This window comes from Canis lupus, chromosome 29 (genome assembly GCF_048164855.1).
Source record: "Canis lupus baileyi chromosome 29, mCanLup2.hap1, whole genome shotgun sequence".
Classification (NCBI taxonomy): domain Eukaryota; kingdom Metazoa; phylum Chordata; class Mammalia; order Carnivora; family Canidae; genus Canis; species Canis lupus.
The window spans coordinates 37,778,268-37,790,691 of NC_132866.1; the positions used below are offsets into that span (position 1 = coordinate 37,778,268).

General features: G+C 39.7%; 1 long non-coding RNA gene across 1 annotated transcript in view; it reads left to right on the top strand.

The window, feature by feature from the left end:
- The first annotated feature begins 1,911 nt into the window (after nt 1–1,911).
- Nucleotides 1,912–12,424, top strand: part of LOC140621213 (uncharacterized) — a 43,791-nt gene continuing 33,278 nt past the window's right edge. The window contains exons 1-2 of the long non-coding RNA XR_012020958.1: nt 1,912–2,233; nt 3,787–3,905. This is a non-coding gene — a long non-coding RNA (uncharacterized lncRNA). The remainder of the gene's footprint in view (nt 2,234–3,786; nt 3,906–12,424) is intronic.

Consider the following 12,424-nt stretch of genomic DNA (forward strand, 5'->3'; position numbering starts at 1 on the left):
TCTGTGAGGCAAAAAGGAAACCCAGTGAACAGATCACTATTTCAATTTCTTGGATCTTGAAGTCTTTAGCTGGTTTGCCTTTTTTTCCATCTTTCAGTCTGCTTATATTTGTTTTATATATAATGTCCAGGGATTTTAGTTGTACTTAGGTAGAATAGAGAAAAGCACATCTACTTTATCTTCTTGGAAATTAAAGTATCCTCCCTCATTTAAAAAATTTATGTTTTTAAGTGCTTTAATTGATCCCATGATTTTGCTAATAGGTACCTCCTCAAGTTTGCTCCTGTATATGTTGTATCCCATTAATCTGCGAGTGCTTCCTTGTTCTCTAGCACAGTAAGCTTTCCCAGTTTCACCTTGTACTTTTTTGGGCCAAACTTGCAATCACTTTTCCAAAGATCGCTATCTACTTTTCATATATAATTTCTAAGTACTCTGTGTTCGTTGCTACTGGGAGATTATTGCATCTAGGCTCTTTAACCATGTAATGCATTCTTAAATATTCTTTTTCTTTGGTGCCAATTCTAAACTTAAATAATAATAGAATTTTAATATATGTTAAGCAGTACTCTTTCTTTTTCTTCAAAAAATCCTTATTTTTCCTCTAAGGTTCCTGTCAAGTAAGATGATATAAAATAAAAAGCAAAAAGAAAATAGGCACAGAAAGTCATTGAGATTCTGTTTGGGATATTGTTGATTTCAAGAGTTTTCTTTCCTGGGAAAAAATCATAGGAATATCTACCTATTCAAGTCTTTTTTTTTTTTTTTTAAAGATTTTATTTATTTATTCATGAGAGACAGACAGAGAGAGAGAGAGGCAGAGAGACATAGGCAGAGGGAGAAGCAGGCTCCACACGGGGAGCCCAATGCGGGACTTGATCCCAGGACCCCGGGATCATGACCTGAGCGGAAGACAGACACTCAACCACTGAGCTACCCAGGCGTCCCTCAGGTCTTTTAAATGTTACACATCACAAAATGTCTCTCTTTTTAAAAAAATTTTTTAAAAAGATTTTATTTATTCACGAGAGACAGAGAGACAGAGAGACAGAGAGGGGCAGAGACACAGGCAGAGGGAGAAGCAGGCTCCCCGCAGGGAGCTGACTGGGGACTCGATCCCGGGTCTCCAGGATCACGCCCTGGGCTGAAGGCGGCGCTAAGCCGCTGGGCCACCCGGGGATTCCCCCCCCCCCTTTTTAAACAGGTTTACTTCTTTTATTAACTCGAATAATAACTTTGCACAATTTTTGATGCTGTTGTGAATGGAACTTATTTATCACTGGAAAAAAATTATCGGTGTTAGATTTTACAAGAAATTGTTTTCTGCAAGGATAGTGATAAAAATCATGTATATATGATCGCATTTCTGCAAACGACAATAAGATTGTGTGTCCAACGGCTAAACACATAAACCTCGGAGTGGGAGGTGAAGCTGTGTCCATTGCTTCTTTTGGTTGTGTGTATTTTCTGACTTTCCTAAGATTTTCGTGGATCACTGTGTCTTCTTTGGAGGCTAACGTCGTAAACAGTAGGAAAACGAAACAGTCGTCATTATTCTCCTACCAAGGGAGAAGCCCTGCGGCTCCGGGTGCGTCTCACCGCGGGATCAGCCCCGCCCGCCGCGGAGGTGCGCGCGCTCCCGCCGAGGCTGACGGGAGGTCTCCGAGGCGGGCTCCCTCGGCTCTGCTGCGGCGGGCGGCGGGCGGCGGGGACGTGCTGACGGACGTGGCGGGGAGAGCGCCGCTGAGAGGAGCGCGTGCGCGCCGGGGGCGGCGCGGGACCCCGAGGTGGGGGGGGGGGGGCGGGACCCCGAGGTGGGGGGCGGGCCCGGCGCGGCGGCCTCGGAGGCGTGCGGCCCTGCGCGCGTGCGCCGACCTCGGCCCGCGGCTCGCCTCTGCCCGCAGCGCCCCGTGGCGGAGGCTCGGCTCCTCGGCTGGCTCCCTGCGCTGAGGCCGGGGGCGCGGGAGAGGCCCCGAGCCCCGTAGGACGCCGTGCTTGGGGATCACGCGGCGGGCATTTCTCTGAATGTTCACGACCATTTATTTGTTTGAGCGAAGAGAGCCTGGTCGTGGAGAGGCGATGTGCACCGAGCCAGCGGGCGGCGGGGTTGTGTTAAAGGCCGGGTCTGTTGTCCAGATCTGTTGCTGCTAATAGGCCGCTCCGCGTGGAAACCAGCAGTGGGCTCCTTTGATAAAGGGTTTCTTGAGCAGGCATCATCCAGCAGATATAGAGGGTAAATCAGTGTCTACTTGTGATGGCTACTCAGCTGGAAAACTTAGCATTTTTATATTATCAAGAAAGAAGGCCCAAGCTCCCGTGTGCACTTGGCAGTCTTTACATTCTAGGAGATTTGCAGAATTGCTCATTTATGTCCATCCATTCTATTTCAGGCCTTCTCCAGAGTTTTGATGTTGTTTTCCACAATTCAGGAGTCAAGTTTTTCACTTTTTTGGGGAATTATCTCTTGAACTCTGATGGCTCCTTGTTATCAAAGTCAATCCTTAAGCAGTTTTCTATTCCTCTGGAAAAGCACCATTGGAAACTAAAAGCAGATTTTCTTTCTTTCTTGGCGTGATTTTGTTTTATCCGTGTTTGGTTGTTTTGATTGTCTTAGTTCTTACCTTTATGCCCTTGGTTTTTAGAAAACATTCCTGCTTCTTTATTTTCTATTTATTTTCCATAAGTGAAGAGCTAATGTGTTTAAATGTGAATTGCTAGTTTTGTTTTTACCTTTTGTATGATTTCTTTCCCATATTTTCATGACCTATTCTTCCAGACTTCCTCTCAGATCTTGTATTTGACATCCTCAGTCTCTCTCCTGTCAGCCACCTGATTCACTGCTGGTTTTGGTTACCACCAAAATGCCAGTGACTCTGCTATCATCACCTTGGTCTTGGGCTTCCTCCCTCCTGAGCTCAGAACCACACATTCAGCTGCCCCTTGAAGATCTCTGTCTGTCTGTTCCACAGATACTTCAGGCACAACATGCCTAAGACCTTTCTAACTCTTATTTCTGTCCAACATCTTTGTCTCTGCTTCCTAGTCTTTGCAAATGCCACCTGGTTTATCTGGAATGCTTATAAAGTTACCCTGGGAGGCAATTCCCCTTCTCTGCCATGAATTGAGGACATGATTTTCTTTGAGCTTTTTCTGTTAGATCAAGTCTCTGTTCCACCTCTCCATTATTAACCCCTGGATTAGGTAGTGAAAGGCAAAGACCAGGATGAGGGGTGACCACATAATCCAGGGGTATGCAACCCTCCCCTCTGGCAACCATTAGCCATCAGTTTGTTCTCTGTGTTTATTATAGATCTGATTTTGCTTTTTTGTCAAATTTCTTATTGACATTCTGAATAAACAATAATAATCGAGTAGTAACATCTTTTGACTCATCAAAAACAAGGAAAACCACTTGATATTTGCCTTGTGTTTTTGTTTTTTTTTTAAAGATTTTATTTATGAGAGAGAGAGAGAGAGAGAGAGGCAGGCTCCAGGCAGGGAACCTGACGTGGGACTTGATCCCGGGTCTCCAGGATCATGCCTGGGCTGAAGGTGGCGCTAAACCACTGAGCCACCTGGGCTGCCCTGCCTTGTGTTTTAATTGACAATTGATGTTGCTTCCAGATATTCTCAACTCTGTGAGCAACTCTTCTTACCAAGAGGCTGATAAGCATAAACAAATTTATTTTCTCTGGATACAGTTCTTGAGCTATTTTAATAAAATGTTATTTATTTTTCATTTATATTATTATTATTATTATTAATTATTATTATTCTTATTTTTAGGCTCTTCCATTAACTGTTTGACTCCTGGCAAGTCACTTTCCTTCTCTGGGAATTACTTTTTTTTAATCTATAAAATGAGGTGAAAAACTAAATGAGTTGCTAAGCATGTGATTGACTAGGTGAGTGAATTTGTGGCTTATTACATTGATGTCTCAAAATGAGAAACCTGAATGAGACAGAATGAATCTAAGCTCCTTATCTTCCCTGGGCCTCAGTTTTCTCATATATAGAATGGTTGTAGTGATACCTCACTGGATTGTTATGGTGGTTAAGTAACATTAGGCATATAAAACCCTAGCATAATGCTTTTTATATACTACAAATTGATAGCTATGATTATTACTATGTACTAGATGTTTTGAATATTTTATCCCAGTGGTTCACAAACTTTAGCATAATGCATCAAGGTCCCCACTTGAAGACGGGGCTAGATAATTTACATTTCTATCAAGTTCCAAGTGATGCTGATGCTGATGCTGATGCTGGTTCAGAGCCCACACTTTGAGGATTGGTGTATCATTTCATTTAATACTCACCAAACCCCCCTATTATAGATAATACTGCTTCAACAGAGAGGTTAAGTAACTCATCCCAGTTTCTTCATCTGGTAAGTGAGTATTTTCACTTATGATTGAAAATTTTTTAAACATATCTTTTAAAAATGGCTGAATGAGGGGCACCTGGCTGGCTCAGTCAGTGGTGCATGCAACTCTTGATCTTGGGGTTGTGAGTTCAAGCCCCACATTGGGTGTATTACTTAAAAATAAAATCTTTAAAAAAATAAATGGCTGAATGAGATTCTATTATTGATATTTTTATTTTCTAAAACATTTTAAATCTTTTGAAATTAGGAAGTAATCATCATCAAAGGAACATGCAGGTGGACACTCAAGAGTATATTGTAAAATAGTTATCATTAGACATAAGTGGAATCACATATATACTATCATGTGTAAGATTTCTTAACAATATTTGATATTTATATTGTAGTATATTTCTTTTCTTTCCATCCTTTCTTCTACTTTGTAAGTAATATTCTATTGTATGAGTATACCATAGTATATTATCTATTATGGTAGGCAAAAATTTGGCCCCTGTGACTTTTGCCCTTGATGTTACACCCATTAATCTGTTACATTATTTGGTAAAAAGGACTTTGCAGATATAATTAAGGCTACTAATAAGTTGATCTTAAAATAAGGAGGTTATCCTGAATTATCCATGTGGGTCCAATTTAATAACATGAATTCTTAAAAGCAGAAGAGGGAGACATAGAGGCTCAGAGCATGAGAAAGACTTGACCTACCATTGCTGGCTTGAGGTTGGAGGGAAGCCACTTACACATCACCATAAGGAAAAGAATTATGCAAAAAGCCAGTTAACTTGGAAGAGGATTCTTACCTCAACAGATAAGACCTGATGCTCAGCTCAAGTTCATTCTTGTGAGATCCAAAGAGGAGAACACGTATAATCCATGCTGTGTTTCTGACCTCTGGAAAATATGAGATAATAAAAGGGTGTTGTTTGTGGTAATTTGTTATAGCAGCAATAGAAAGCTAATACATCCATTCTCTTATTGACGGATATCTGATTGTTTCTAGTTTTTGGATACAAGGAATAAAGCTGTGAATCTTGTGCTCCAAGTTTTTTTGTAGATACATATTTTAATGTCTCTTGGGTAAATACCTAGGACTAGGGATCCCTGGGTGGCGCAGCGGTTTGGCGCCTGCCTTTGGCCCAGGGTGCGATCCTGGAGACCCAGGATCGAATCCCATATCAGGCTCCCGGTGCATGGAGCCTGCTTCTCCCTCTGCCTGTGTCTCTGCCTCTCTCTCTTTCTCTCTGTGTGACTATCATAAATAAATAAAAATTAAAAAAAAATAAATACCTAGGACTGGAATTTCTGAGTTATAGCGTGTGTATATGAAATTAAAAAAAATTCAATTCGCCAACATACAATATAACACCCAGTGCTCATCCCCTCAAGTGCCCTCCTTAGTGTCTGTCACCCAGTTACCCCATCCCTAGGGTGTGTGTATTTAAGAAACTGCCAAATTTTTTTCTAAAATAGTTTAACATTTTTTAAAAAAGATTATTTGTTTATTCATGAGAGACGCAGAGAGAAAGGCAGAGACACAGGCAGAAGAAGAAGCAGGCTCTATATAGGGAGCCAGACATGGGACTCCATCCCAGGACTCCAGGATCATGCCCTGGGCTGTAGGTGGCGCTAAACCACTGAGCCACCTGGGCTGCCCTAAAATAGTTTAACATTTTATACTCATATTATTAGTGTGAGAATTGTGTAAGAACACTCTTTGCCCTATATTGTTGCCCATATTTGGGTTTTTAGTCTTTTTAAACATTTGCACTTATCTTTTATTGAGATTTAAGTTTTTTGAGATATAATTGACATATTAAAGTATCTAACATAATGACTTAATATATATATATTGTGAAATGATCACCACCATAACTCTAGTTAACATCCATCCATCACAATACAGTTACAATTTTTTCTTGTGATGAGAACTTTTAAGATTACCTCTATTAGTAACATTCAAATCTGCAACATAGTATAATTATAGTCACCATGCTGTACATTACATCCCTGTGACATATTTATTTTATAACTGGAAGTTTGTACCCCCCCCCCTTTTTTTTTTTAATTAGGCTTCACGTGCAGCATGGAGCCCAAAGGAAGGCTCAAACTCATGACCCTGAAATCAAGACCTGAAGTGAGATAAAGGGTTGGATATGTAACCAACTAAACCACCATAGCACTCTGGAATTTTATGCCTTTGGACCACCTTCACCCATTTTGCCCACCCTCTCCCCCTTCCTCTGGCAACCACCAATCTGTCCTTTTCTTTTTTCTTTTCTTTTCTTTTTTTCTTTTCTTTTCTTTTCTTTTCTTTCTTTTCTTCTTTTCTTTCTTTTCTTTTCTTTTTTCTTTCTTCTTTTCTTTTCTTTTTTTTCTCTTCTCTCTTCTCTTCTCTTCTCTTCTCTTCTCTTCTCTTCTCTTCTCTTCTCTTCTCTTTCTTCCCTTCTCTTCTCTTCTCTTCTCCTCCTCTCTTCTCTTCTCTCTCTTTTTTGACTCCACATATGAATACAAATGAGATCATATGTTAAAATACAGATTGTGGTGCCTGACTGGCTCAGTTGATAGAGCATGTGACTTTTTTTCTTTTTTAAAGATTTTATTTATTTATTTGTGAGAGACACAGAGAGAGGCAGAGACAGAGGCAGAGAGAGAAGCAGGCTCCATGCAGGGAGCCCAATGTGGGACTCAATTCCGGGACTCCAGGATCATGCCCTGAGCTGAAGGCTCAACCACTGAACCACCCAGGCGTCCCAGGGCATGTGACTTTTGTTTGTTTGTTTGTTTTTCAAAGATTTATTTATTTATTTATTTATTTATTTATTTATTTATTTATTCATTCATTCATTCATTCATTCATTCATTCATTCATGATAGACATAGAGAGAGAGAGAGAGAGAGAGAGAGAGGCAGAGACACAGGCAGAGGGAGAAGTAGGCTCCATGCAGGGAGCCCGACGCGGGACTCGATACCGGAACTCCAGGATTGGCCCTGGGCCAAAGGCAGGCGCTGAACCGCTGAGCCACCCAGGGATCCCGAGCATGTGACTTTTGATCTCAGGGTTGTGAGTTCAAGCCCATGTTGGGCATGGAGTCTACTTAAAAATAAAAGAAAAAAAATGCAAGTGGGATCATATTTGCCTTTCTTTCTCTGACTTATTTTACTTAGCTTAATGCCCTCAAGGTCCATTCATGTTGTAAATGGCATGTTCTTCCTTTTTTAATTTTTTTTTATTTTTTATTTTTTTAATTTTAATTTATTTATGATAGTCACACACACACAGAGAGAGAGAGAGGCAGAGACACACAGGAAGAGGGAGAAGCAGGCTCCATGCACCGGGAGCCCGACGTGGGATTCGATCCCGGGTCTCCAGGATCGCGCCCTGGGCCAAAGGCAGGCGCCAAACCGCTGCGCCACCCAGGGATCCCTGTTCTTCCTTTTTTTATGGCTTTTAATCCATTATGTATGGAATCCACTAATGTGTGATAGAAACTTCAGTAAACTAGGTTTAGAGTGGAAATTTCTCAACTTGATAAAAGACTGCAAAATACCTATAGCTAATACCATATTTAATGATGAGAAACTCAATGCTTTTGCATTAAGATCTATTATAAGGCAAGAATGTCCCCTTATCACTCTTTTTCAAAATTGTACTGGAAGCCCTTGCTATTACAGTAAGGCAAGAAAAGGAAATAAAATGTATACAGATTAGAAAGAAAGATATAAAACAGTTTTTGTTTGCAAATGACACGATTACACAAAAAATATGGAAGAATCCACAGAAAAACTCCAATGTATTCCATTATGTAGATTATAATATCTACAGATATTATAGAGAAGAAGATATTATGAAAAACATTATGCTAGGGATGCCTGGGTGGCTCAGTGCTTGAGCGTCTGCCTTTGGCTCAGGGCATGATCTTGGGATCGGGGATCAAGTCCCGCATTGGGCTCCATGTAGGGAGCCTGCTTCTCCCTCTGCCTGTGTCTCTGCTTCTCTCTCTCTCTGTGTCTCTCATGAATAAATAAATAAATCTTTTTTTTTAAAAAACATGCTAGTAAATTCCATAACTTGGAGGAGGTGGAAAAATATATTGAAAAACATGATGTACTAAATCCAACACAAAATTAAGTAGAAAAAGGAGAAGAGCTGTATATCTGTTAAGTAAATTAAGTCTGTACACATAGCATACTTACACCATATTCTGGGACATAAAACAAGTCTAAATATGTTTGAAAGGATTAATCTAGCATAAGTAAGAATTGAATATGAAGATAGATTGATAGAGGTTTTCCATTCTAAATAACGGTCAATACAAACTATCTCCCAAGGGGTCCAGATTCTGTACTTAACAAGAAAATTGTTCAAAGAAGCTATTATAAATTATGTTAAAAAAACTAAAGGAAACAATGCTTAAAGATTAAAAGGAAAGTATGATGACACTGGTTCATCAAATAGAGATCATTAATAAAAAGAAAGATTATTTAAAAAAAAATGGGCAGTGTGGACTTGCAGAGTACAATGAGTGAAATAAAAAAAAATGAGTAGAAGGATTTTTAAGATCTGATTTGAACTTGCAGTGGAAAGAAGCAGTGAATTTGAGGATAGATCAATAACGATTTTACAGTCTAGATACCAGAAAGCACAAGAGGAATGAGGAAAAGTGAAGAGAGCCTCAGAGACCTGTGGAACACCACCAGACATATCACCAAAACAATGAGAGTCCCAGAGGAGAGGAGAGAAAGGCATAGAAAGCATAATAACTACTGTCCAAAGACTTCTTAAGTTTTTTTTTTTTTTTAAGATTTTATTTATTTATTCATAGAGACACAGAGAGAGGCAGAGACACAGGCAGAGGGAGAAGCAGACTCAATGCAAGGAGCCCGATGTGGGACTCGATCCTGGATCTCCAGGATCACACCCTGGGCTATAGGCGGCGCTAAACCACTGTGCCACTGGGGCTGCCCCCAAAACTTCTTAAATTTGATGAAAAATGTATTTATACATTCATGAACCTCAATAAATGCAAAATAGTATAAATACAAATGATCCACAACTAGATACATTATAGTTAAACCAAAACCAGAAAATTTTGAAAGCAAAAAAAAAAAAAGAACAATTTATCATATACAATAATATTAACAGTTGATTTCTCATCAGAAACAATGGAGACCAAAAACAATAGAATGACAAGTGCTGAATGGAGCGTCGGCATCATGGCATGACAAATATTCTTCCTTCTTGTTCCCTTCTTTAATACTTAATTAGGCACCCACTCATGAATAAAAGTGCCTCTGTAGGATTTGTGGGATCCAGTACCATATGCCAAGAAACCTGAAAGGAGTCTTGCTCACCTGTGTGTTCAGCAATAGGCAGACAGACCTTAGTAGGGGCTGCAGAACCAGGAGAGCCAATGAACCTGCCCCAGCCCCTCTTGGCTGTGTTTGGGGAAAACATGAAGTGTTGACCTGGGCAGATACACACAGATGAGAGAGACTTTGGAGAAGTCCAGTCTTCCCAAGGGGGAGATTCCAGCACATCACTAGAGGAAAAAAACAAAACAAAACTATGAGATTGAATGCAGTAGACAGAGTAAGAGGATCTTTGCCAGCACTGCCTATCCCCTGAGGTGACAGTGAAGTTTAACTATCTTCCAGCAACCTCTCTTGCAGGGGAAAAGGAAAGCAGTGCCTGTGTGTTTAGTTACCCCAGTTGTGTGAGACACTGCTGGACAGTAATCAGTTTCTCTGAGATGTAGAGGGGGGAGGAGATTAGGAAAGAGGCATGTAAGATTATCAAAAGCATTGAAGGGACACGATTCCTGATGACTACCCTTCAGACTTCTGCAAGAAGTCTGCCCATGAGCTTGTGTGACAGCCTCACCCAAGGATCTCCCACACGGAACATCCTGAGTCCTAAACACACATCTTCTCCCACTCTTCTCCCACTGTGGCTGGCTCCTTGTGCACACTCCTGAGTATGGCCGTAGAGTGAAGTCTAGCAATCAGTAAATGGAGTGCTATCTGAAAATCAGACCAGGATCTGTGGGCATGAGAGAATCCTCAAACTTCTGGAAAACAAAAGAGAGGTTTGAGCCATCTGCTTGGTGTTTTATAAAAACCAGGAAAGACATAACGGCTTAAGAATTCTGCCACAAGAAAAAAAATTCTGCCACAAGAGGAAGAAAGAAGTGTGGAGCAGGAGTTTCCATACAAAGGTGGAGAAGCCCCAGATAGAACAGGGCCATTGAATAATAATAGTCCCCATGCTAGGGCAACTAGTAAGGATTTGAGGAGGTGTCTGCTACTTCAAATGTGAAAACAGTTATGCAAAACCCCAAGGAAGATGAAGAATAAAGAAAACATGTCATCACCAAAAGATAATAGTTGAGCCCAAAGGGATGGACTTTACTGCACTAGCTGGCAAAGAATTCAAAATAGCTATTTTGAAGAAACTCAAATCAACTACAAGGAAACTCAGTCCAATGAAATGAGGAAAACATACATGAACAAAATGAGGTATTTATCAAAGAGTTAGAAATCATAATAAAGAGTCAAAAAGAATCTGTAGAGCTGAAGAATTCAATGAGTGAAATGAAAAAAAAAAAAAAGCAGTAGAGAGCATCTGCATCAGAATAGAGCAAAAGGAAAGAAGAATTAGGTAAACTAGAGGGCAAAATCTTCAAACAACCCCGTCAGAGCAGAGCAAAGGGAAAAGTATAAAAAAGAGTAACGAAAGCCTACACTATGGTGATAATCATATTGTAATATAGAAATGTGTCCTATCAAGATATTGTACACTTTAAACTTACACAGTATTATATGTCAGTTATATCTCAAGAAGAAAAAGAAAAAACATGTGCTAAAAGAAAAATAAAAACTATCCTGTAAACCAAGCATTCTATATTTAGCAAAAGTGAAAGTGATAAAATAATGGCCATTCCACTACACATCTGTTAGAATGGTGTAAATCCAAAACACTGACACCACCAATGCTGGCAAGACTGTGAAGCAACAGGAACGCTCATTCATTGTTGGTGGAATGCAAGTTGATACAGCCAGTTTTGAACACACTTTGGCAGTTTCTTATAAAACTAAACATACTAATGAAAAAAAGAAGAAACTCTGCCATTTGCAACAACACAAATGGACTTTGAGGGCATTATGCTAAGTGAAACAGGTCAGACAAAGAGAGATTTTGCATATACGTGGAATATAAACAACAACAGCAACAACAACAACAAAATTACTAGAAAAAGAGATCAGATTTGTGGTTACCAGAGGCAAAGGTGGGAGAAGGGGGGTTGGGGGAAGGTGGTCAAAAGGCACAAACTTCAAGTTACAAGATAAATAGGTATTAGGGACATAATGTATAACATGATGAGTGTAGGCACCGCTGCTGTGTGATATATATGAAGAGAGTTATTGTGATACTGCTGAGAGAGTAAATCCTAAGAGTTATCATTACAAAGAGAATTTTTTTCTTTTTTTTCTCATTTATTTTTATTGTATCTATATTAAATGACAGATGTTAACTAAACTTATTGTGGTAATCATTTCACAATATGTAAGTCAAACCTTAATGCTGTATACCCGAATTCATTCAGTGATGAATGTCAATTATATCTCAATAAAACTGGGTGTGTGTATGTATATGACTAACTGTGCTCTTACAATGCAATGTAGCAGACACATTGGTATTTAAAACTTATGTCCATAAAAAATATGGATGTATATGGATGTTTATAGCAGATTTATCCATATCTGTGAAAACTTAGAAGCAATCACAATGTCTTTTGTTAGGACAGATAAACTGTGGTACATTCAGACAATGGAGTATTAGTGCTAAGAAGAAATGGCATGGTCTTTTCATGCTGTGAAAAGACACTTGAGGAATCTTAAATGAATATTATACTAAGTTAAAGAAGCTAATCTGACAAGGCTAAATATTGTGTGGTTTCAACTACATGACATTCTAGAAAAGGCAAAAATATGGAAAGAGTAACAAGATCAGTGGTTGCCAGGGGTTGGGGGCTAGGG